We start from the raw sequence: 25,143 nt of genomic DNA, 5'->3' as shown, positions 1-25,143 counted from the left end.
AGGAAACAAGGGCATTGCAGCATATCTAGAGGTTTCCTTGAAGATGTTCATAAATAGAAATGGGTGCTTTACATCACATTCATCATGAATGCCTGCAGAGGTGGATTTATTTTAAAGCCTCTTTTAAAAGTGTGATTCAATTCCCTACAGGTCATTCTAGTTGCTGGGGTGAAATGAGCCTGTGCTAGATACAAATGGAAGACCAACGAGATTGGTGAATTAGCACACACTAATTGGTAACTTTTATACATAGTGGGAAAAAAAGAGAGAAGGATAGTTAAGTCTAATATATAACATTAAAAAATTAAACACTCCAAAGAAATTGAAAAAGAGATTGACCATCCAGCCAAACGTTACGTTTTAAGAAATTAAGCTTCTCTTGGAATTCTGTTAATAAATGGCCAGTGATCTTAACTTTTCAGAAAGGCTTTCTCTAACATTACATCAGATAATTATGACTGGCATATAGAGCATTATATTAGGAGGGCAGTGCATGCTCTTACAGCTTCTTTCCAAGAACAAAGTAAAGTACAGCATAGGAACAGGCCCTTCAGCACTCCAGGCCTGTGCCGATCATGATACCCTAACTAAAAACAAAGCTGTCTGCCCTTACCCAGTCCGTATCCCTCTATTTCCTCCCGATTCATGGACCCATTCAGATGCCTCTTAAATGTTGCTAAAGAACAAAGAAGAGTACTCCACTGGCAGTTGAATTTACTATCATTGTGTGACCAAACCAGAGATGATTTCTTTAATCAAAACATTTGGGAAAATGGATTGTGTGTACAAAAGAAGGCTGCTTTCGTTCAGGGAGCCAAGGGTAGTGGAGAGCAAGAACTCACTCGAAGGACACCAGGGAGAGGAGACTAGAATTATGGAAATTGCTGGAGCTGACAGGTCTCCGGTCCTAATGGACTTCATCCTCAGGTCTTAAAAGATCCAGCCAATGAGATAGTTGACGTGATGGTTTTAATTTTCCAAAACTCCATAGATTGAAGGAAGGCTCATTAGATTTGAAAATAACACTTAGAACATAGAACATAGAACAGTACAGCACAGAACAGGCCCTTCGGCCCTCAATGTTGTGCCGAGCCATGGTCACCCTACTCAAACCCACGTATCCACCCTATACCCATAACCCAACAACGCCCCCCCCCCCCCCCCCCCCCCTTAACCTTACTTTTATTAGGACACTACGGGCAATTTAGCATGGCCAATCCACCTAACCCGCACATCTTTGGACTGTGGGAGGAAACCGGAGCACCCGGAGGAAACCCACGCACACAGGGGGAGGACGTGCAGACTCCACACAGACAGTGACCCAGCCGGGAATCGAACCTGGGACCCTGGAGCTGTGAAGCATTTATGCTAACCACCATGCTACCCTGCTGCCCCACACTTGGAGTATAGTGTTCAATTCTGGTCGCCACACTACCAGAAGGGTGTGGAGGCTTTAGAGAGGGTGCAGAAGAGATTTACCAGGATGTTGCCAAGTATTGAGGGCATTAGGTGTGAGGAGCGGTTGAATAAACTCGGTTTGTTCTCACTGGAATGACGGAGGTTGAGGGGCGACCTGATAGAGGTCTACAAAATTATGAGGGGCATAGACAGGGTGGATAGTCAGTGGCTTTTTCCCAGGGTAGAGGGGTCAATTACTAGGGGGCATAGGTTTAAGGTGCGAGGGGCAAGGTTTAGAGATGCAGCTCATTTGTTCAAAACAAGAGGGAACAGAACAATAGTAAAACTACAGGCCAATTAGCCTAACTGTCATCGGTAAAATGTTGGAAGCTGTTATTAAAGAGTTATAACAGGGCACAGAAATAAATTCAAGATAACCAGGCAGAGTCAACATGATGTGAAAGGGAAATCATATTTAACAAATTTATTGGAGTTCTCTGAAGAAGTAACGTTCTGGAATAAAGGGGAGCCGGTGGATGTACTGATTTCCAGAAGGCATTTGATAAGAAGCCACATCAAAGGCTATTGTGGAAAATCAAAGCTCAAGGTGTAGTGGGTTACACATTGGCATGAGTAGAAGATTGGATGGCTAACAGGAAACTAAGAGTTGGCATAAATGGTTCATTTTCTGGTTGGCAAGATATAACTAGTCGGTCTCAGCCATTTACAATTCAGATAAATAACTTGGTTGCTAAATTTGCTACTTCAAAGAACAAAGAAAAGTACAGCACAGAAACAGGCCCTTCGGCCCTTCAAGCCTGTGCCGACCATGCTGCCCGTCTAAACTAAAATCTTCTACACTTCTTGGGTGTATTCGGTCCATATCCATCTAATACCATCCTATTCATGTATTTGTCAAGATGCCCCTTAAACGTCACTATCGTCCCTGCTTCCACCACCTCCTCCGGTAGAGAGTTCCAGGCACCCACTACCCTCTGTGTAAAAAGCTTGTCTCGTACATCTCTAAACCTTGCCCCTCGCACCTTAAACCTATGTCCCCTAGTAATTGACCCCTCTACCCTGGGAAAAAGCCACTGACTATCCACCCTGTCTATGCCCCTGATAATTTTGTAGACCTCTATCAGGTCGCCCCTCAACCTCCGTCATTCCAGTGAGAACAAACCGAGTTTATTCAACCGCTCCTCACACCTAATGCCCTCAATACTTGGCAACATCCTGGTAAATCTCTTCTGCACCCTCTATAAAGCCTCCAAACCCTTCTGGTAGTGTGGCGACCAGAATTGAACACTATACTCCAAGTGTGGCCGAACTAAGGTTCTATACAGCTGCAACATGACTTGCCAATTCTTATACTCAATGCCCCGGCCAATGAAGGCAAGCATGCCGTATGCCTTCTTGACTACCTTCTCCACCTGTGTTGCCCCTTTCAGTGACCTGTGGACCTGTACACCTAGATCTCTCTGACTTTCATTACTCTTGAGGGTTCTACCATTCACTGTATATTCCCTACCTGCATTAGACCTTCCAAAATGCATTACCTCACATTTGTCCGGATTAAATTCCATCTGCCATTTCTCCGCCCAAGTCTCCAAACGATCTAAATCCTGCTGTATCCTCTGACAGTCCTCATCGCTATCCGCAATTCCACCAACCTCTGTGTCGCCTGCAAACTTCTTAATCAGACCAGTTACATTTTCCTCCAAATCATTTATATATACTACGAACATCAAAGGTCCCAGCATTGATCCCTGCGGAACACCACTAGTCACAGCCCTCCAATCAGAAAAGCACCCTTTCATTGCTACTCTCTGGCACAAAGATAGGTAGGAAAGTAAGTTGTGAAGAGGGCATAAGGAGGCACAAAGGAATAAAGATATGGTAAAAGAGTGGGGAAAGATTTGTCAAATGGAGTATAAAGCAAGAAAATGTGGAATTGTCCATTTGAAAGAAAGAATAAAAAAGGAGGATATTATCTAAATGGTGAGAGATTGCAGAGCTCTGAGATGCAGAGGGATATGGGTGTCCTTGTGCTTAAATTGCAAAAGGCTAGTGTGCAGGTGCAGCAAATAATTAGGAAAGCTAAAAGAATGTTATCATTTATTGCAAAGAGAACATAATACAAAAGTAGGGAGGTCATGCTTCAGTTATAGAAAGCAGAGATGAGGAGAATTTTGTTCTCTGAGGGTCATGAGTCTTTGGAACTCTCTTCATGAAAGGTGATGAAAGCAGAGTCTTTGAGTATTTAAGGCAGAGGTAAATAGATTCTTGATAAGCAAGGAGATGAAAGGTTATTGGCAGTAGGCAGGAATATGGAGTTGACGTTACAATTAGATCAGCCATAATCTTATTGAATGGCGGAGCAGACTCGAGGGGTGAGTGGCCTACTCCTGCTCCTAATTTGTATGTTCATCTGCAGTAAGGTTTTAAAATTGGGGTCTTCTTCACTGGAATGGGGTCTTCTTCACTGGAACAAAGAATATAGCTCACAGAGGTTTTTTCGTACCAGCCTCCCCGAACAGGCGCCGGAATATGGCGACTAGGGGCTTTTCACAGTAACTTCATTCGAAGCCTACTCGTGACAATAAACTATTTTCATTTTTCATTTTCATTTTTAAAACTCTGAAAGGTTTATAGCGAATTAGTGTCATTACTGCCGGCCCCCACATGGAAGCAGCAGTACACAAACAGGTTTCCCTCTTGCTCTGTTTTCCTTAAGTGGCATGAAGGCAGAGACTATATTGTCACTTAAATGGAATTAAAAAGCATTTGTAAAACAATATAAAAGGTTACAGAAAAAGCAGAGAAATGGAATTACAGTAGCCGACTCTGGAGGAGGGGCTAGCATTGGCACAAGCACGCAGCCTAAGAAATAGAAGCAAGAATAGAGCACACGGCCCTTCGAGCCTGCTCCATTATTCAATACGATCATGACTGATCTTGGGCTTCAACTCCATTGCTTTGCCCACTCCCCACATTCCTTTGTACCCTGAGAACACAAAAAACTGTCTATTCCAGCCTTAAATGTATTCAACTATGGGACATCCATAGCACTGATGCCTCACGACGCCAAGGTCCCAGGTTCGATCCCAGCTCTGGGTCACTGTCCATGTGGAGTTTGCACATTATCCCTGTGTTTGTGTGGGTTTCGCCTCCACAATCCAAAGATGTGCAGGGTATGTGGATTGGCCACACTAAATTGCCGGTTCTAGATTTATTGGAAAAAATGAATTGGGTACTCTAATTTTTATTTATTTTTTAAACTATGGAACATCCATTACCCCTGGAGCAGAGAATTTAAACATTTGCAACCCTTTGGGTTAAGTAATTTCTCCGTAACTCATTCCTAACTGATCAGCCCCTCATCCTGAGACTGCAGCCCTGTGCTTTACATTTCCCGATCAGTGGAAGCAATCTCTCGACATTCACCCAACAAGCCCCTTCAGAATTTTGTGTGCTTCAATGAGATCACCTCTCATTCTTCTCAACTTCAGAGAATATAACCCCAATTTACTCAAGCTCCCATCATCAGACAACAGCAGGAACCAAATTAGTGAACCTTTGCTGTACCTCCTCCAAAGCAACTAGATCTTTTCTTAAATGTGGAGACCAAAACTGTGTACAGTACTCCAGGTGCGGTCTCATCAAAACCTTGCACAACTGCAGCAAGACTCCGTTATTCTTGTACTCTAATCCCCTCTGCAATAAAGGCCAACATTTGCCTTTCTAATTGCTTGCTGAACTTGCATGTTAACTTCTGCATTCCTTATACAAGTACACCCATGTCTCTTTGAACATCGACACTCACAAGTTTCACATCTTGTGAAAAATATTCTTTTTTTTATTCTTATGATCAAAGTGAATAACTTCACATTTCTCTATATTAAATTCCAGCTACAATCGTGCAGCCCACTCACATAACCTGTCTATATCTCTTTGCAAGAGGATTTGAATACAGAAGTAGTAACGTCTTGCTTCAATTGTATAGAAGATTGGTTAGATCACATTTGGAGCATTTTGTGCAGATTTGGTCCCCTTCCCTCAGAAAGGATACTATTGTCACAGAGGGAGTACAACGAAGGTTCTGCAGACATGTGCCAGGGATGGTGGGACTGTCCTTAGAAGAGATTGGGAAAACTGGGCCTGCATTCTCTAGAATTTTCAAGAATTAGAATCATAGAATTTACAGTGCAGAAGGAGGCCATTCGGAGTTGATCCAGTTGAAATCTACAAAATAAAGGAATAGACGGACGAGATGAAGAAGATGTTTCTCTTGGTTGGGGAGTCTAGAACCAGCAGGCACAATTTCAAAATAAGAGGAATGTCACTTAGGACTGAGATGAGGAGAAATCTCTTTAAGCAGAGAGTTGTGAATCTTTGGAATTCTCTACCCTGGAGGATTGTGGAAGCTCAGTCATTGAGAAAATTTAAAGCAGAGCTTGATCGATTTCTGATTAATAATAATGTAACTGGCTATGGGGATAGTGTTTGTAGAAGGCATTGAAATGTCTGATCATCCATTGTTGTATTGAATGGCAGAGCGGGCTCAACGGGCTGAGTGGTCTACTCCTGTTCCAATGTCCTATGCAGCCTCTGTAGTTTACTTTTAACTTTCCATCAGGATACATTACTCTCTATCTCATCCTTAAGTCATTTACATATAAGATTATAAATAGCCGCTGTCCAGCACTAATCTTTGCAGCATTTCACTATTCACTGACTGCCAACTTGAAAAAGCCCCGTTTATGCATACTCTCTGTTCTATCTGTTAACCAGTCCTCCATCCATGCTAATATATTATTCCCAACTCAGTGAGCACTTATCTTACCTATTAACCTTTTGTCCGGCACCTTATCGTATGTCAATTGGAAATCTAGGTATATTATATCTACTGGTTTCCCTCTATCCACCCTATTAGTTACATCAAAGAATGTGTCTTCGTAAATTCGAACGGTTGCTTAACCTCTTTTAAAAGTATCAGGTTCAAATCTAAAGGATAAAAAAAACATTTCTTTGAGGAATTAGAGATCAATAAGCACGTAACAGAGGGGCTTTTTCATGGGATGCTGCAGCATGAACTAGACAATTTGTTTCAAAAAAGATTGTTGAGCGACAAGATGATACGGGATGCAGTTCGTGTGTTGGGTCTTACTGTTGACATACTAAATTGCTTCTGTTTACTACCGTACCTAATCTTGTGTAACTATTTTAGACTCAAAACTTGGGCTTTGAACTCTACCAAATTTAGATCGGATCCATAGAACTTCTAATTTCTCAAGCGCATCTCGATCTTTATGTTAGGGAAGGAATGAAGGTAACAAATACAGTAATTGAAAATGGCAAATGTGAACTAGATCTCATTTCCAAGAACCAAAAGGTCTGGAAGAAGAAAAACTTAAGAAAGGGGCACAAAGGCAAGGGAGCATTACTCTGCAATAGCAGTACTTGACACAAAGAGATGAAGAAAAATTACAGTTTCTCCTGTGACAGTATTTTTGAAAAGTGTTATAAAATCCATAGCAAGCAAATGTAACAGAAATATTCAAAATGCATTGTTTATGATGATGGCAGGATACATAATGGAATCATTACTAAAAGTCTTGATAGATAAACAACTAGGTAATGAAAACATAATAAAGTGTATGGATACCAACAAGAGCCTTCACCAAAATTGCTGAATTCCTTGATTAAGAGAAGGTAGACAAGGGTAATCGAACATATTTGGATTTTCAAAAGGCCTTCAATAAAGCACCACATATGAACTCATGACAAAAGTCATAATGTGTGGAGTCAGGGGATGTGCAGCAGGATAGACAGCAAACTAGCTATAAGACACCAAACATAGAGAAGGGGTTAGGTTTGTTACTCGGACAGGCAAAAAAAAATGAGGAGCAGTGTTCCATAAGGATCGGTACTGGAAGCAATGATTTTGACTCAAGAATCAAAAGATCAATTTCAAAATGACACCAAATTAAGAGGTGTCAAGACTGTGACAAAATTGAATACAATGGCCGGAATTCTCTGGTAGTCGGGATTCTCCTTTCCGCTGGCAGCACACCCCTGCCAGCGGGTTTCTCGGCAGCATGGAGTAGCATCAATGGGAAATCCCATTGGCAAACAACAGGAGTATACAATCCCGCTGCCAGCGAATGTCGCGCCACCGAGAAACACGTAGTTGGAGGATCAGAGAATCCAGCCCAATATTAACACGCTTACAGAATTGGTAATTGGCAAATGAATTTCAATATCGATAAGTGCGAGGTGGTTCATTGCGTGGAGTATAGACATTGGCATAGAGTAGATGGGCTGAATGGTCTGTTTCTGTGCTGTATATTCAAGGCATTACTGACCAAAATATTCTTCCCAAGTCCACAATGTTCTTTTCTTCGAAGGAAAAATCAGCATACAACACAAGTTGGAAGGGTGAGTGGTGCAGCCAAAGAACTTGCTCTGTAAGGAACCAATAGATCTGTTTGGCAGAAAAGTCTAGAAACTTCATGAATTCTAAATGTTGAAGGGTTGTGTTGTGCGGGCCAGGTGGTATAATTAATCAAATATGCCATGATCTACAGAATACAGTGCAGCCCCTTGAGCCTGCTCTGTCATTCAACAAGCTCATGGCTGACCTTCTATGCTTAAAGCCATTTTATCACATAATCCCCATATCCCTTGATGTCTTTAATATCTAGAAATATAACAGTCAGCTTCTTGAGCATATTCAATGACTGATGCTCAGCAGACCTCTGGGGCAAAGAATCCCAAAGATCACGCGACCCTCTGATTAAAGAAATTCCTCCTCATCTCTTTCCAAAATGGCGTACCTATTTTTCTCAGATTGTTTACCCTGGTTCTAGAACCACCTCCCACCCAGGAGAAACATCGGGCGGTATTCTCCCCCCCGGATGGGAGAATCGCCGGGCCAGCGCGCGAACCGCGCAATACTGCCCAGACACCCGCACGTGATTCTCCCACTCACCTGAAACCAGCACTGCGCAAATCGCGCCGGGCCACTCGGGGAGCGCCGAGTCTCCGGCCCGCATTGGCAGAGCGGCCGCGCATAAACGGCCGGGTCCCGCCGGCGCCTTCCACACCTGTTCACTGCCGGCAGGTACTCGTTGCAAAGGCTTGGGGGTGGCCTGTGGGGGGGGGGGGGGGGGCTCCGTTCCCGGGGGGGGGGGCCTCCGATGGGGTCTGGCCCGCGATCGGGGCTCACCGATGAGCGGGCAAGCCTCTACCCCCCCCGGCCCCCCACCGGGCCTACTTCCTTCCGCGACCGGCCCCAGAACCCCGGCGCCATGTTGGTGAGGGGCCGGAGCGGTCCGCAAGGTAACCACACATGCGCTAGTTGGCTCCGGGCCAACTGCGCATGCGCGGGACCCAAGCGCGTCTTTTACGCGCTGCCAGGTCTCTGACGCCACGTCGATGCCCCACCCCCGTAAACCGCATGACGCCCCTACTAGCCCCACAGAGGGGGGAGAATAGGGGTCTGGGATCGGGCGCCGATGCCGGAGTAAAACACTCCAGTTTTTACACCTGCGTCGACACTTAGATTCCCGTTGGGAGAATCCCACCCATCTTGCCTGCATCTATCCTGTCAAGCCCCAGAAGAATTTTGTGAGAGTTTAAACCCCCCCAGAGGTCACAGGGAGAAAGTGCAAACTCCGCGCACACAGTGACCCAAGCCGGGAATTGAACCTGTGACCCTGGAGCTGTGAAGCAACTGTGTTAACCACTGTGCTACCGGGCCTCCTTTTGTTTAAGATATTCTACTTGATTTATTAGTACTAGTTAATCATATCTTGCAGACCAAGCACAACACTAATTTCTTGTTAGAAATTAAGAATTCAGACAGTTTTTTTAAATTAGAAGGGTTTTATTCCTCAAAATGCTAAACCTTAGACCAAGTCTGCCAGAAATCAGTCAAGTGAACTTTCCCTATGCTTCGCCCTCCATGTCAAGTATATCCTTCCTTAGGCCTCGGTCTATAACAATATCATCATTTTCTCCGACTAGTTAAACCAGTTAAACATTAACTTTAGCTTCCCAACTTCCCACTCGTTTCATCTTTGTGCATCACTGTACTTCCTCTTTGCCAGGGGTTGGGGGTTATATAGAGATAGCACAACTTGCAATGACAGCGTATAGTCTAAATCTACAAGAGGACACCCAACAATCCTCCCTCTTCTTAACAAAACTGTGAGACTGCACTGCTCTGGAAGGAAGACATCATGCAAGTGGTCGAGCGAGGGAACAGTGGTTTACTAAAGTAGTTGAATCACTTGTCAAGAGGAAGAAGGAGGCATATGTAAAGATGAGACGTGAAGGTTCAGTTAGGGCGCTCGAGAGTTACAGGTTAGCGAGGAAGGACCTAAAGAGAGAGTTAAGAGGAGCCAGGATGGGACATGAGAAGTCTTTGGCAGGTAGGTTCAAGGATAACCCTAAGCTTTCTATAGGTATGTCAGGAATAAACGAATGACTAGGGTAAGAGTAGGGCCAGTCAAGGACAGTAGTGGGAAGTTGTGCGTGGAGTCCAAGGAGATAGGAGAGGTGCTAAATTAATATTTTTCATCAGTATTCACGCAGGAAAAAGACAATGTTGTTGAGGAGAATACTGAGATACAGGCTACTAGACTAATAGGGCTTGAGGTTCATAAGGAGGAGGTGCAATTCTGGAAAGTGTGAAAATAGATAAGTCCCCTGGGCCGGATGGGATTTATCCTAGGATTCTCTGGGAAGCTAGGGAGGAGATTGCTGAGCCTTTGGCTTTGACCATTATGTCGTCACTGTCTACAGGAATAGTGCCAGAAGACTGGAGGATAGCAAATGTTGTCCCCTTGTTCAAGAAGGGGAGTAGAGACAACCCTGGTAACTATAGACCAGTGAGCCTTACTTCTGTTGTGGTCAAAGTCTTGGAAAGGTTTATTAGAGATAGGATTTATAATCATCTAGAAAGGAATAATTTGATTAGGGATAGTCAACACGGTTTTGTGAAGGGTAGGTCGTGCCTCACAAACCTTATTGAGTTCTTTGAGAAGGTGACCAAACAGGTGGACGAGGGTAAAGCGGTCGATGTGGTGTATATGGATTTCAGTAAGGCTTTTGATAAGGTTCCCCACGGTAGGCTATTGCAGAAAATACGAAGGCATGGCATTCAGGGTGATTTAGCAGTTTGGATCAGAAATTGGTTCGCTGTAAGAAGACAGAGGGTGGTGGTTGATGGGAAATGTTCAGCCTGGAGTTCAGTTACTAGTGGTGTACCACAAGGATCTGTTTTGGGGCCACTGCTGTTTGTCATTTTTATAAGTGAGCTGGAGGAGGGCGTAGAAGGATGGGTGAGTAAATTTGCAGATGACACTAAAGTCGGTGGAGTTGTGGACAGTGCGGAAGGATGTTGCAGGTTACAGAGGGACATAGATAAGCTGTAGAGCTGGGCTGAGAGGTGGCAAATGGAGTTTAATGCAGAAAAGTGTGAGGTGATACATTTTGGAAGGAATAACAGAAAGACAGAGTACTGGGCTAATGGTAAGCTTCTTGGTAGTGTGGGTGAGCAGAGATATCTGGATGTCCATGTACATAGATCCCTGAAAGTTGCCACCCAGGTTGATAAGGTTGTTAAGAAGGCATACGGTGTGTTAACTTTTATTGGCAGAGAGATTGGGTTTCAGAGCCATGAGGTCATGTTGCAGCTGTACAAAACTCTGGTGCGGCCGCATTTGGAGTATTGCGTGCAGTTCTGGTCGCTGCATTATACGAAGGATGGGGAAGCATTGGAAAGGTTGCAGAGGAGATTTACCAGGATGTTGCCTGGTATGGAGGGAAGATCTTATGGGGAAAGGCTGAGGGACTTAAGGCTGTTTTTGTTAGAGAGAAGAGGTGACTTAATTGAGGCATACAAGATGATCAGAGGATTAGATAGGGTGGACAGTGAGAGCCTTTTTCCTCGGATGGTGATGGCTAGCACAAGGGGGCATAGCTTTATATTGAGGGGAGATCGATATAGGACAGATGTCAGAGGTAGGTTCTTTACTCAGAGTAGTAAGGGCGTGGAATAACCTGCCTGCATCAGTAGTGGACTCACCAACATTAAGGGCATTTAAATGGTCATTGGATAAACATATGGATGATAAGGGAATAGTGTAGATGGGCTTTAGAGTGGTTTTACAGGTCGGCACATCGAGGCCTGAAGGGCCTGCACTGCGCTGTAATGTTCTATGTTCTATGTATACTCTGGGAACTTTCAGAGTCAGTCAACAAGACTAACAAGACACATTAATGCTAAACGACAAGTGCAATTATATACACAGTTCACAACACACATCGCTTTTATAAGCCTCAATGCCAGGTCTAGAAGTGATGCAAGTCTCCATGATCACATAATACTGTCAAACTATTTCAATGTACATTTGCAATATTTGTGAATGCAGTGAATGTTGAAAATGTTGAATGCTAAAAGTAGCGTTTCAAGTGGCACATTAGCACCATAGCATTGTGAAGCACAAGAATTTTTAAAGTTTTACTGAAGTATGAATTATTTTTTCTTTATGCGTTTATGGGATGCAGATGTCGCTGATTTACCCGCATTTATTGCCCATTCCGGAGGGCATTTAAGAGTCAACCACATTGCTGTGGATCTGGAGTCACATGTAGGCCAGGCCAAGTAAGCATGATAGATTTCTTTCCTTAAAGGACATTAGTGAACCCAATGGTGTGCATTAGTGTACCAACTGACAATAACTAATGGATAGGTTCCTTTTGCTATGTATGCTGCAGTGAGTACATTGCAATCACTGGTCAAAGTGCAGCCATTTTGATAATAACGTAGCTGCAGTCATTATTAAAGACTTTCAACACTGATGCTAATGTTCTGACACTGGGAGAGGGGGGGGGGGGTTCTCCCCAGGAGGCGCTGTGGGGGGGGAAAGAGTTCTTCCGGAAGGCGCTGGAGGGTGGGGAGGAAAGAGTTCTCCCCGGGAGGCGTGGGGCAGTTCTCCCTGGGAGGCACGGGGCAGTTCTCCCTGGGAGGCAAGGGGCAGTTCTCCCTGGGAGGCAAGGGGCAGTTCTCCCTGGGAGGCACGGGGCAGTTCTCCCTGGGAGGCACGGGGCAGTTCTCCCCAGGAGGCATGGGCAGAGTAGAAGAATGAAGCTAGTGAATAAACTACTGTTCGTTACAAATCCTTGTTGTCAGTGTTTCAGGAACCCAATACGTTCACATTTCCTAAACTGACTGCAGAAATATGATCTTACATGTCAGATCACAAAATTGACTAGTGACAAAATGGCATGAAAAATTGTGGCAGAAGAAACTTTAAACTGCTGAACTGCAGTCTGCAAGTTCTAAAACTTAGATAATGAGATTGCAAATACAATTAGACAATGAAAACAATATAATTTGTAGGTATGAACAAAGATGCAGATGATTATATTATCCTAGGAGATAATTTGAGCCCGAGAGTACGTTACAACCTGAAATAATACTACAATCAATTCAGATCTTAATCATATCAAGGTTTATTTGGTCTTTATAATGTAGTTGTAGCTGGATGATTATCTCCAAACCGCTGCTGTATAATGACAAGCACCTAGTCACCAAGCTCTGCTAGTGATGTCTTTCCCTTGGGTGTAACTAAATGAGTTACCAAATTAGTCACATTTATTGAATTAGTAATCACTTACAAGATGTTTTCAAACTAACATTTAAGTAAATGTTTTGACTTCAGGCATTAAACATCAATGATCTAGACATTACACATGGTAAGCTTAACACATTTTACAGAATAGCAATGAAAACAAAGAACTTGCATTTACTCTAAACTGTTCATTTTCCAGAACATTTATAAATTGCTTAGCTGAAATACACATCCAGCTTTTTTGGTTGAACAATAGGCCTTTTTGACATTATTGTCCAGTACAATAAATATATTTTAAATGTAGCAAGCTATTGCAATTAAATTGCTTTCCTTCTTGATAAAATAACTTGAAATCTAAATCTCTTTAATGGGCTTTGCCATTTGCCTAATGAGTTTTACCATTTGTCTTTTACATCTGTGATGTACAGGCTCCAGAAAAAGAATCAGCAGAAATTTTAAAAGTCACAGCAAATGTATTATCCATCTGTGAAGGTACTGCTACAGAGCAAAGCAATAGTGACAGTGTGATGTTAAAATCATTGAAGCCATGCATAAAATGAGTGCTGGGGTACTGAGGTGAAACAAAATGAAACCAAGTATTATTGCCAGAAACCCATGTACAAACCTTTTCTGAATACCATATTGAACAAGAGCAATATGAAAGCATGACTGGAACAGTGTATATAATAAACATTCTGAAAAATGATGCTAGTTTAGAGTGTTATCATTTAATGTAGATATGTAAAACTGTACCACTTGGAACTGGTAGTACAATGTACTTTTACTTTGAGACCAGTGTTCAAATCCAGTCCAGATCAATGCTTTGAATCATCTCAAACCAGTCCCAACCGTCCTCGGACCAACTGGCAATCTCTCTCGCAGGAAAGGACACAGGATAGATGGTGTGTGAAATGTAAACGGTCAGACTGGTGTAATTAGGAGTGCTTTTGTGAAGTACATTCTTTACTCTGCATTTATTTTTTATTTGTCTAATCCAAGTGCACTTGATCCCAAATACCAGCCGCTATCCAAGATAAATACAAAATCAAAACAATTACACCTGTGACCTATAAACACACCTGTCATTTTACATATGTCTGAAAAATAGAAATAAAATTATAATTGGTTGAAATAAATACTCCCCATTAAGTTAATGGCGCTACTTGGCTGAAATATTTCATTAACTCACTATGAAGCTATCAAAAGCCACTTCCATTCACTATCGGTATGAAGTAATCGCCACAAAACCATCCTATCAAATTACTCATTTTTTAAAATCCTACAATCAGCATCAAATTAACCAAATTACTATAATATTTTCACACTGCAGCATTGTTTTTACCTCATCAGTCATGTGGATGTACTGCTTCAATTAATTTGTTGAGCTAGGCCTGGGAAAATTGCCATTGTATTTACAACTTTCAATTATAAAATATTTTTAACAATCATCTAAAAACGGTTCAGAGATTAGCAGAAAGTACCAGTAATTAGAGTGTTAGTCTTAATCATATATTGAGAAAAAAATAATCTGAAGCTGGTCTTTTCCCCAAGCCAGATTTATTTCCAAGACTACAGAGTAATGGCACAGATTCCTCTTGTCTCCTGTCCTGTCTCCCCCTCTCCCCACACCCCACACCCCCCCCTCAAACCAACCCAAACTAGTTTTTATGGAATCATAGAATTTACAGTGCAGAAAGAAGGTATTCGGCCCATCAAGTCTGCCCATAGACAGGGTAATGGACTTTGATAAAAATGTCGGCCAGACTTGGCACCAACAATCCAGACCCAGCTGGGATCTCGAAAGCATTGTACATATTAGCAATAAAACTATAATTTTGTTCTCCACTCGCCTTGGACTTGCCTGAGGTTACTAAACTGGCGATGAGAATAATAGTGGAGCTACAATCAAAGCTACTGACTATTGGATGGATGACCACCTCCTCTGCACTACCAGATTACGGTCGGAAATTTTTCTTTTCCAAAACGCTGCTATTTGGACACGTTCAATGTGAATATCGAGGATTGGACACAATACGTTGAACTATTGCATTATTTTTTTCATGCAAATATTATCACAGGTGAAGACCGACAGACGATAATTCTTTTAACTGTCTGTGGGGTGATAAAGAGCCTGACGTATCCCGCAGCCCCGGACACAAAGTCCTTTGAACAGCTGGTGACCTTGGTCGCACATCATTATAACCCCAGGCCGACAATCATTGTGCAAAGATATCCTTTTAATATGGCTGAGAGGACCCCAGGGAAGTCAATGACTGAGTTCCTAACATGATTGAGAAAACTGGCTGAGTTTTTGGAGCATGGCAATTCACTCTCCAAGATACTACAGGACAGATTGGTCTGTGGCATTAATAATATGACAACCCAAAGGAAGTTGCTGGCCGAGCCATCTTTAGACCTTCAACAGGCCGTGCAGATTGCACCCTCAAGAGAAAGTGCCGACAACAGTGCAGGAGCTCCAAAGAACGGCGGTGCAGACTATTGGACACGCCTCCTCCTAGCAAGCGGCACCACCAAAATGGAAAACCCACACTGGACCAGATGCCGTAGTGGCCTGGTCCGTTGGTCTGGGACCGAGACGGCCGGACACAATACCTCCCCCGAGTCGGTAGAAGGGGAACCCAGGCGATGTAGGAGACCAGGAGATGTGGTACATGTGGACGCAGAAACAGCAGGGAATGCAATCCCAAAGCAGCTGGCACCCTGCCACCTCAACAGAGCCAGGCGCCAATCCAGAGACAGTACCTTTCACGACGACCAACTGGATGAGGAATGCATACAACTAAATTGCATCGCGGCACCAAGAGTGGCTCCCATCATGATCACCGTACGAATCAATGGTCACCCTTTAGCGATGGAACTACACACGGGAGCCGCGGTCTCAGCCATTGGAAGGCAGACGTTTGATGAGATAAAATCAGGGATACAACAACTGAATCTGCAGGACACAGAAACGAGGTTAGCAACATATATGGCTGAACCACTCGCCATTGTGGGAACCATGATTACACCAGCACTTTACGGGCAGCAGGCGGTAACACTCCCACTGATTGTAGTAAAGGAACATGGGTCCAGCCTGTTGGGCTGCGACTGGTTTCAACGCCTCCACCTGAACTGGCAACAATTGTTTTAGCTGTGGACTGTTGCAGAAACACCCTGAGGCTTTCCAGTCGGGATTAGGAAAAAGGAAAGGGGCCATGGCGAAAGTACAGATGGATCCAGACACACAGCCAAAATATTTTAGGGCCCACCCAGTTCCCTATGCGCTATTGGCAAAAGTCGAAGCCAAATTGAGCCAATTAGAGGGCATTGGAACGATCCAACCAGTGGGGATTGCCGATCGGCGGCTCCAGTGGTTCCCGTAAGCATGTATGGTTAGACTGCAAGCTGACGGTAAATAGGGATTCCAGGCTGGACAGATACCCGATGCAACACATCGAAGACTTGGTCATACCAAGTTGGTGGGGATCATTCATTTATGCAACTTGACATGAACCATGCATACCTGCAGCTTGAACTAGACCCTGAATTACGGAACTATGTCACTATCAATACCCACCATGGCCTTTATGAATATACTAGGCTGTCCTTTGGAGTATCATCGGCTTGTACAATTTTCCAGAGGATCATAAAGAATATATTGAGAGGATTGCCAAATGTGGCAGCCGATCTCAATGACGTTTTGGTCACTGGGACACCCCCTAACAAGTGCACTCGAGACATTTTGACAAAGTTCTCCGCTGTTTCTCGGAGGCAGGCATTTGTTTAAAAAGGGCAAAATGTGTGTTCCACACAAAGGAGGTAGCTTATCTCGGCTACCATATAGACCGGGAGGTGCTGCAACTTTTTGTGGGGAACGAGTGGGCTATCCAACAAGCCCCTACACCAAAGACCATGACAGAACTACATTCTTTCCTAGGGCTAGTAAACTACTATGCAAAGTTCATTCCTTGTCTCACAACTATGTTGGCCCCCCGATACCTCTTACTAAAAATAAACCAGGAGTAGGCGTGGAGAAGCATTTACTCAAGTCAAAAACAGTTGACCTATTCAGGCTTGTTCACGCATTACGATGCCGCCAACCGCTCATTGGTGCCTCACCGTACGGCATTGGTGCCGTCTTGTCCCATCTCATGGACAATAGCGGAGAGTAGCCAGTGGCGTTGCCTCCAGAATGTTGGCCGCAACAGAGCGCAATTGCAGATTGAGAAACGGGTTGGCCGTCGTATTTGCTGGAAAAAAAATTCACCAATAAGTGCATGGTCATCGGTTCACAATCATTACAGACCACGAGCCACGACTGAGACTTTTTAAAGAGGACAAAAAAATTCTGCCCATTGCCTCCGTTAGGATACAGAGATTGGCTCTTTTACTGGTCACATATGAATACTTGTTTGAGAATCGGCCAGGTACCTGTTATGGGCCAGAGTTTAGAGAACCCCAAAGTGTATTTCTTGACAGAAATCTTTGGATCCTGTCTTCAGGTGATGTCCCGGAGGACTGGAGAATAGCCAATGTTGTTCCTTTGTTTAAGAAGGGTAGCAAGGATAACCCAGGGAACTACAGGCCGGTGAGCCTCATGTCAGTGGTGGGGAAATTACTGGAGAGAATTCTTCAAGACAGGATCTACTCCCATTTGGAAGCAAATGGACGTATTAGTGAGAGGCAGCATGGTTTTGTGAAGCGGAGGTCGTGTCTCACTAACTTGATAGAGTTTTTCGAAGAGGTCACAAAGATGATTGATGCAGGTAGAGCAGTGGATGTTGTCCAGATGGACTTCAGTAAGGCCTTTGACAAAGTCCCTCATGGTAGACTGGTACAAAAGGTGAAGTCACACGGGATCAGGGGTGAGCTGGCAAGGTGGATACAGAACTGGCTAGGTCATAGAAGGCAGAGAGTAGCAATGGAAGGGTGCTTTTCTGATTGGGGGGCTGTGACTAGTGGCGTTCTGCAGGGATCAGTGCTGGGACCTTTGCTGTTCGTAGTATATATAAATGATTGGAGGGAAATGTAACTGGTCAGATTAGTAAGTTTGCAGACGACACAAAGGATGGTGGAATTGCGGATAGCGCTGAGGACTGTCTGAGGATACAGCAAGATTTAGATAGTTTGGGGACTTGGGCGGATAAATGGCAGATGGAGTTTAATCCGGACAAATATGAGGTAATGCATTTTGGCAGGTAGGGTATATACAGTGAATGGCAGAACCCCCAAGAGTATTTCAAGTCAGAGAGATCTGGGTGTAGAGGTCCACAGGTCACTGAAAGGGGCAACACAGGTGGAGAAGATAGTAAAGAAGCCATCCGGCATGCTTGCCTTCATTGGTCGGGGCATTGAGTATAAGAATTGGCAAGTCATGTTGCAGCTGTATAGAACCTTAGTTCAGCCACACTTGGAGTATAGTGTTCAATTCTGGTTGCCACACTACCAGAACGATGTGGAGACTTTAGAGAAGGTGCAGAGTAGATTTACCAGGATGTTGCCTGGTATGGAGGGCATTAGCTATGAGGAGCGGTTGAATAAACTCAGTTTGTTCTCACTGGAACGATGGAGGTTGAGGGGCGACCTGATAGAGGTCAACAAAATTATGAGGGGCATAGACAGAGTGGATAGTCAGAGGCTTCTCCCCAGGGTAGAAGGGTCAATTACGAGGGGGCATAGATTTAAGGTGCGAGGGGCGAGGTTTAGAGGCGATGTACGAGGCAAGTTTTTTACGCAGAGGGTAGTGGGTGCCTGGAACACGCTGCCGGAGGAGGTGGTGGAAGCAGGGACGATAGTGGCATTTAAGGGGCATCTTGGCAAATACATGAATAGGATGGGAATAGAGGGATACGGACCCAGGAAGTGTAGAAGATTTTCGTTTAGACGGACAGCATGGTTGGCACAGGTTTGTAGGGCCGAAGTGTCTGTTCCTGTGCTGTACTTTTCTTTGTTCGTTGTATCATGCAGTTCACCTGACCCACAACTTTTAATTAAGATTGTGGTATGGGAAACGCATGGCTCACTCTACAGGTATGGTACAGCAGAAAATGGACCAGTGATTTTTAAAACAAAACAATGTTTATTCTATGATCTCAAGTTAACCTTTTTAAAACAAACAGTGAATATCTTAGCAACCAGTAAATCAAATACCCCCCAAAGAATACAACACTAAGTAACCTGTAAGCTGTCCTTTTACACCCAAAAGACTTAACAAACCTTCAAACAGGAGCACATTAGGTTTACACTTAATACTGAGACTCTTTTTACAATTCTGTGTTTGCCAAATGATCCGTAGATAGTCTTTAGATGGCAGAGATCAACAGCAGTGCAGTTCACTGAAAAAACAGACACACCCCAAGCTTTTCTCAAACTGAAACTAAAAAGCAGAAGTAGAGCTGAGCTCCACCCACACTCTGACATCACTCCAGTAACATGAGCAGATCCATTTCTTAAAGATACATGTCTTAAACACCCATTTCTTAAAGGGTACTCTCACATGACATACCCAAATAGTGAATGCTAGTGAATGAGGATCAATTGAAAATTAAATTAAATTAAATGAAAAATAATTTTTTTTCAATTAAGCAGAATGTCATTGCCAGCACGTCCTCTGTCTCCATCCAGCTCTGATGAAGTAGTAACCATGCTAACTTTTATGGACATTGCTAGTTACGGTGTTTCAGATTCACCAGTGGACGCAGCCAGATCCGATACTGTCCAAAGCCTTCTACATAGTGCTGTACGGTGGCCAGCACTGGAAGCTACCCAATGAGGTATGGGTATTTCCGACCAAAATGTCGAGTGCAGTATTGAAGACAGCATCCTACTGTTGTCAGCATCCCACACAAAGGCCTGGACTCCAGTTTGCGGGGTCTGCATAATGGTACCCAGGCGTGTCGAAAATGAAGATGTTCGCCCGCAGCTATGTCTAGTGGGTGGGCCTGGATGCCCAGATAGATCAAGTGGCTCAACAGTGCAGGATTTGTCAGCAGCAGGAGCAGTACGGTGGCGCAGCGGTTAGCATTGCTGCCTCACGGTGCAGAGGTCCCAGGTTCGATCCGGCTCTGGGTCACTGTATATGTGGAGTTTGCACATTCTCCCGTGTTTGTGTGGGTTTCGCCCCCACAACCAGAGATGTGCAGATTAGATTGGATTGGCCACGCTAAATTGCCCCTTAATTGGCAAAAATGAATTGGGTACCCTAAATTAAAAAAAAAAGGATTTGTCAGTAATATAACTGCCTCCCGCCGCACTGCTTCACCCTTGGGAATAGCCAGGTGTCCTTTGGCGCGGTTCCATGCCGACTTTGCTGGTCCGTTCGTAGGGTCTATGTTCTTGATTATAGTAGACTCCGACTCAAAATGCCTAGAAGTCCACCTACTGTAGTCAGGTACCTCAAAGGCGGCACGGTAACACAGTATTTAGCACTGTTGCTTCACAGCGCCAGGGTCCCAGGTTAGATTCCCGGCTTGGATCACTGTCTGTGCAGGGTCTGCACGTTCTCACCAGGTACTCCGGTTTCCTCCCACAAGTCCCGAAAGATGTGCTATTAGGTAATTTGGACATTCTGAATTCTCCCTCTGTGTACCTGAACAGGCACCGGAATGTGACAACCAGGGGCTTTTCACAGTAACTTCATGTTAAAGTAAACCTACTTGTGACAATAAAGATTCTTATCTAAAAATTCCGGCTCTTTCAACATGCACGTATCCCAGAAGTTCTGGTTACTGACATTGGGACACCCTTTATTAGAGAGGAATTTGCTGGATTTATGAAGGTGACTGGAGTACGGCACATCTGCATGGCCCTGTATCACCCGGCTTCCAATGAATTGCCAGAGCTGGTGGTGCAAACATTGAAAGAGCAGACTTTGGGTTCAATGGACACTCAGCTGGCCAGATTCCTGTTCTGTTGCCAAACCTCACACCAGGGTAGCACCGGCAGAATTATTAGTGGGCCGGTGATTCCACACCCATCTCAGTCTTCTGTTCCCAGACACTGGTGGGAAAGTACCCTGCAGCCAAGAGCAGCAAGGGCGATGCCTGGATGGATGTAGGCAAACCAGACTGTTTCTACCAGGTGACGAGGTCAACATTTGGAACTTCACAGGCACAATTCTTCACCAAACAGGGCGGTATCGTACCAGGTTCAGGCACAGGGTCACGCCATGAAAAAAACACGTCAATCATATCAGGAACAGAGGGGCAGCGCGCGGCACAGTGGTTAACACTGCTGCCTACAGCATTAAGGACCCAGCACATTGTCCCCATGTTGCATGGGTCTCACCCTCACAACCCAAAGATGTGCAGGTTAGGTGGTTTGGCCACGCTCAATTGCCCCTTAATTGGAAAAATAAATAATTGGGTACTCAAAATTTTTTATTTTTTTTAAAATCATATCAGGAACAGCGGCCCAGCAATGCACAGAGCTGCTCAGGGGAAGCAAACTACTTCCCAGTCTACTTCACACTCTCAAGAGTCAAGGGAGGCAGATACAGAACTGAGAGCGGCTGCTGATTCGGATTCTGACATGGAGACCTGCGGGGTCGGAAGTTTCCGACCGTGAACAAATCGTTCAGCAGCCTAGGCCAGTACCTTCACCGCGGCGTTTAATGCGGAACCGGTGTTCACTGACCAAGTATACGTTGCCTGGCCTGGCCCAGCAGGCGGAAAATGCGCAGCCACAAACAAAAAGGAGCAGACTCCTACTCCACCCTCATCGGAAGAGTCTTCGGATGTAGGGGTATTATAACCCACACATGGCCCACAGGGGTTAGAGCAATTAGTCTCCCTGTGAGCCTTATTGTGTACGGGCTCCGTGCTGAGGGACGAGGAGCCCATGAACAGGGTAATGGACTTTGATATAAAAGTCTGCCAGACTTGGAACCGAAAGTGTAGACCCAGATGGGATCTGGAGGGTATTGTACATATTATTGCTTGAACTATTTTTTCGATATCCACTCACCTCAGACCTATCTGTGTTTATTAAAATCCCTTAAACTTTCCGCGATTGGGGGCAAAAGCTCTTAACTAGCAACTTAAAAGATGCACTCCATTGCAGCATGATTCCAACATTACCAAGGGGGTATGACAAAAACCGCAATGCAAGAAATAGAATTTAAGAGGGTTTTTGAAGGTGGAGAAAAATGTTGCAAGAGACAGTGAGCAAGTGAAAGTGGATTGTGGAATTGGCAAATGGATGAATGAAGATGGCAGTGGAGAAGAGCTAGAAAATAGATATGGCACTTGGAGTTGGAAATAGGAAGTCTTAGTTACGGAACGTGACTGTATGACATTCAGTTCAGGGTAAAACAGGGCACTAAGACTGCAAATGTCAGGCTGAACTTGTGCGAGTATGAAAGAAGTGGAATGGTTCTGGAGCAAAAGCATGTAATTTCTCTAGCAGAGACAATTGAGTGACTTTGATCTTGCCAGTCTTGAGCTGCAAGCACTTCTGGCTCATCTATAACTTGATACGAGACAGGACAGCAACAGTCAAGGAGTCAGGAGAGGTAGTTGAGGGCTATAGCTGACCAACTAATCGTGTTATATCTGTAGATGGCATAGCAAACTACCATCTTGCGACCCAATAGTATACATGGCTACTAATCAACGGAATGCACTGTAAGAAGATTAAAGACCAACAGGTGTATTTAAAATCGCAAGCTTTCGGAGCACTGCTTCTTCACCAGGTGAAGCGGAGGCAGGTTCACAAACACAGCATTTATAGGCAGAGACACAATTGCAAGATAATTACAGATTGGAATGTGAAGAATAGTTGGAATGCGAGTTCGTTACAGGTAAACAGGTCCAAACAGTGTGAGTGGAGTGAGGGATAATCACAGGTAATCGAGGTGTGAATTGTCTCAAGCTAGGACAGTTGGTAAGCTTCTGCAAACCTGGGTAGTACGATGGGGGTTGACATGAACCCAAGATCCAGGTTGAGACCCTCCTCATGTATGCTGAACTTGGCTACCAGTTTCTGATCGGCGTTTCTGCATTGTTGTATGTCATGAAGGCCGTCTTGGAGAATGTTTACCCAAAGATCACAGGCTGAATGTCCTTTACTACTGAAATGTTCCCCAACTGGAAGGGAACACACCTGCCTGGCAATTGTCGTGAGGTGTCCGTTCATCCGTTGTTGTAGCGCCTACATAGTCTCACCAATGTATCACGTCTCGGGATATCCTTTCCTGCAGCCTACGAGGTAGACAACATTGGCCGAGTTGCTTGAGTATGTATCGTGTACCTGGTGGATAGTGTTCTCTTGTGTGATGATAGTACCAATGTCAATGATCTGTCATATCTTGCAGAGGTTGCCGTGGCAGGGTTGTGTGTGTCGTGGTCGCTGTTCTCCTGAAGGTTAGGTAGTTTGCTGCGAACAATGGTCTGTTTGAGGTTAGACGATTGTTTGAAGGCAAGTAGTGGAGGTGTGGGAATGGCCTTGGCGAGATGTTCGTCATCACCGATGACATGTTGAAGGCTCCGAAGGAGATGTCATAGTTTCTCCACTCCGGGAAAGCTTTAAATGACGAAAGGTACTCTGTGGGTCGTGTCCCGTGTTCGTCTTCTGAGGAGGTCAGTACGGTTTTTTGCCGTGGCACGTCAGAATTGTCGATCGATGTCCATATCCCACTCTTACAAGGGTGTTTTTTAGCATCTTTAGTTGTCTGTCGCATTCCTCCTCGTTGGAGCAGCTCCTGTGTATACGGAGGGCTTGTCTGTAGGGGATGGCTTCTTTACGTGTTTAGGGTGGAAACTCGAGAAGTGGAGCATCGTGAAGTTATCTGTGGGCTTGCGGTAGAATGAAGTGCTAAGGAGTCCGTCCTTGATAGGGATGAGTCCAAGAATGCAACCGATTCTGGAGAGTAGTCCATGGCGAGTCTGATGGTGGGATGGAACTTGTTGATGTTGTAGTCGTTTCATTGATTCTTTGCCGTGAGTCCAAAGAAAGAAAATGTTGTCAATGTATATAGGGTGGGATTCTCCGGCCACGGCCACCCAGCAACCGGAGAATCCCTTCCGAGGTCAATGGTTTTCTCCATTGTTGCCGTCTTGCCCGTGGTGTTCTTGCGGCAGGCAGGGTGAAAGAATCCGGCTCACAGTGCATAGCATCGGTTGAAGGTCCTGTGCAGCGACGAGGTCTTGCTTGAACTTGTGCATGAAGATGTTGGCATATTGAGTTGCGAACCTGTTCCCCATGGCTGTTTCGTGTGTCTGGATGAAAAACTGGTTGTCGATGATAAAGACGTTGTGGTCCAGGATGAAACAGATGAGTTGTAGAATTGCGTCTGCAGATTGGTAGTTGGCGGTGTTGAGTACTGAGGCTGTTGCAACAATACTGTCATCATGGGGGATGCCCGTGTAGAATGCTGAGATGTCCATTGTGACGAGGAGTGTTCCCTTTGAAATTGCCTGCTCTTGCACTGAATGCAAGTCTCAGCAGGCAATAATAACTGAAGTTCGTGACTTGGTGTCATAGCATTGCTTACAATATCTTAGTGAAGTCAAATAAAGGAAGGGCAAATATAACTCCAGGCCCACAGTAAAAAAAATTAAGGTAAAAAAAGGAACCAACTGGAAGAAGAACATTGAATACATGTGCCCCATTTCACCTAATGTAATCAAGAGAGAGTACATATAACAGTGGAATATAAAACTAAAAATGTGGATAGCATGAAGAAATTGAACTGTTGACAAAAGCAGAAGCAGAACAGCAAAGCATTGGATTTAAGATAATAAACAGCCACTCACTGACAAATGCTAACATTTTCTTGATTAATAAGAGGATCAGGGGATATGGGGAGAAGGGAGGAGAATGGGGGTGAGAAAAATATCAGCCATGATTGAATGGTGAAGTTGACTCAATGGGCCGAATGGCCTAATTCTGCTCCGATGTCTCATGATCTTATGTCTGTGAAAAAGTGACGCCTGGCACTTAAACCAAAGAACGCACTAACCTAAATAAGCACATTTTCAAAAATCCACCAGGAACACCCCTTTGAAATCGCCTGCTCCTGCACTGAATAATGTCCCCCCTTTCATCCTCTGTTCCGTCCTGTCACCTCATTTTCTCTCTCTTTGCTCTTCACTATCTCCCT

At 44.4% G+C, this 25,143-nt stretch overlaps 1 long non-coding RNA gene across 4 annotated transcripts in view; it reads right to left on the bottom strand.

The window, feature by feature from the left end:
• Positions 1–25,143, bottom strand: part of LOC119974635 — a 155,471-nt gene that overhangs the window by 29,865 nt on the left and 100,463 nt on the right. For 2 of the 4 annotated variants that reach the window (XR_005462540.1, XR_005462542.1), the window contains exon 2: positions 17,163–17,293. The exons of 1 other annotated variant lie outside the window; for it this stretch is intronic. This is a non-coding gene — a long non-coding RNA (uncharacterized LOC119974635). Of the gene's footprint in view, positions 1–15,806; positions 16,000–17,162; positions 17,294–25,143 lie in introns of all 4 variants that reach the window. One more of the 4 variants, XR_005462543.1, reaches the window with a different exon arrangement.

Source organism: Scyliorhinus canicula, chromosome 12 (genome assembly GCF_902713615.1).
Source record: "Scyliorhinus canicula chromosome 12, sScyCan1.1, whole genome shotgun sequence".
Taxonomy (NCBI): domain Eukaryota; kingdom Metazoa; phylum Chordata; class Chondrichthyes; order Carcharhiniformes; family Scyliorhinidae; genus Scyliorhinus; species Scyliorhinus canicula.
Note: the sequence above shows the minus strand (reverse complement) of the source record. Positions and strands in the feature narration are given on the sequence as shown.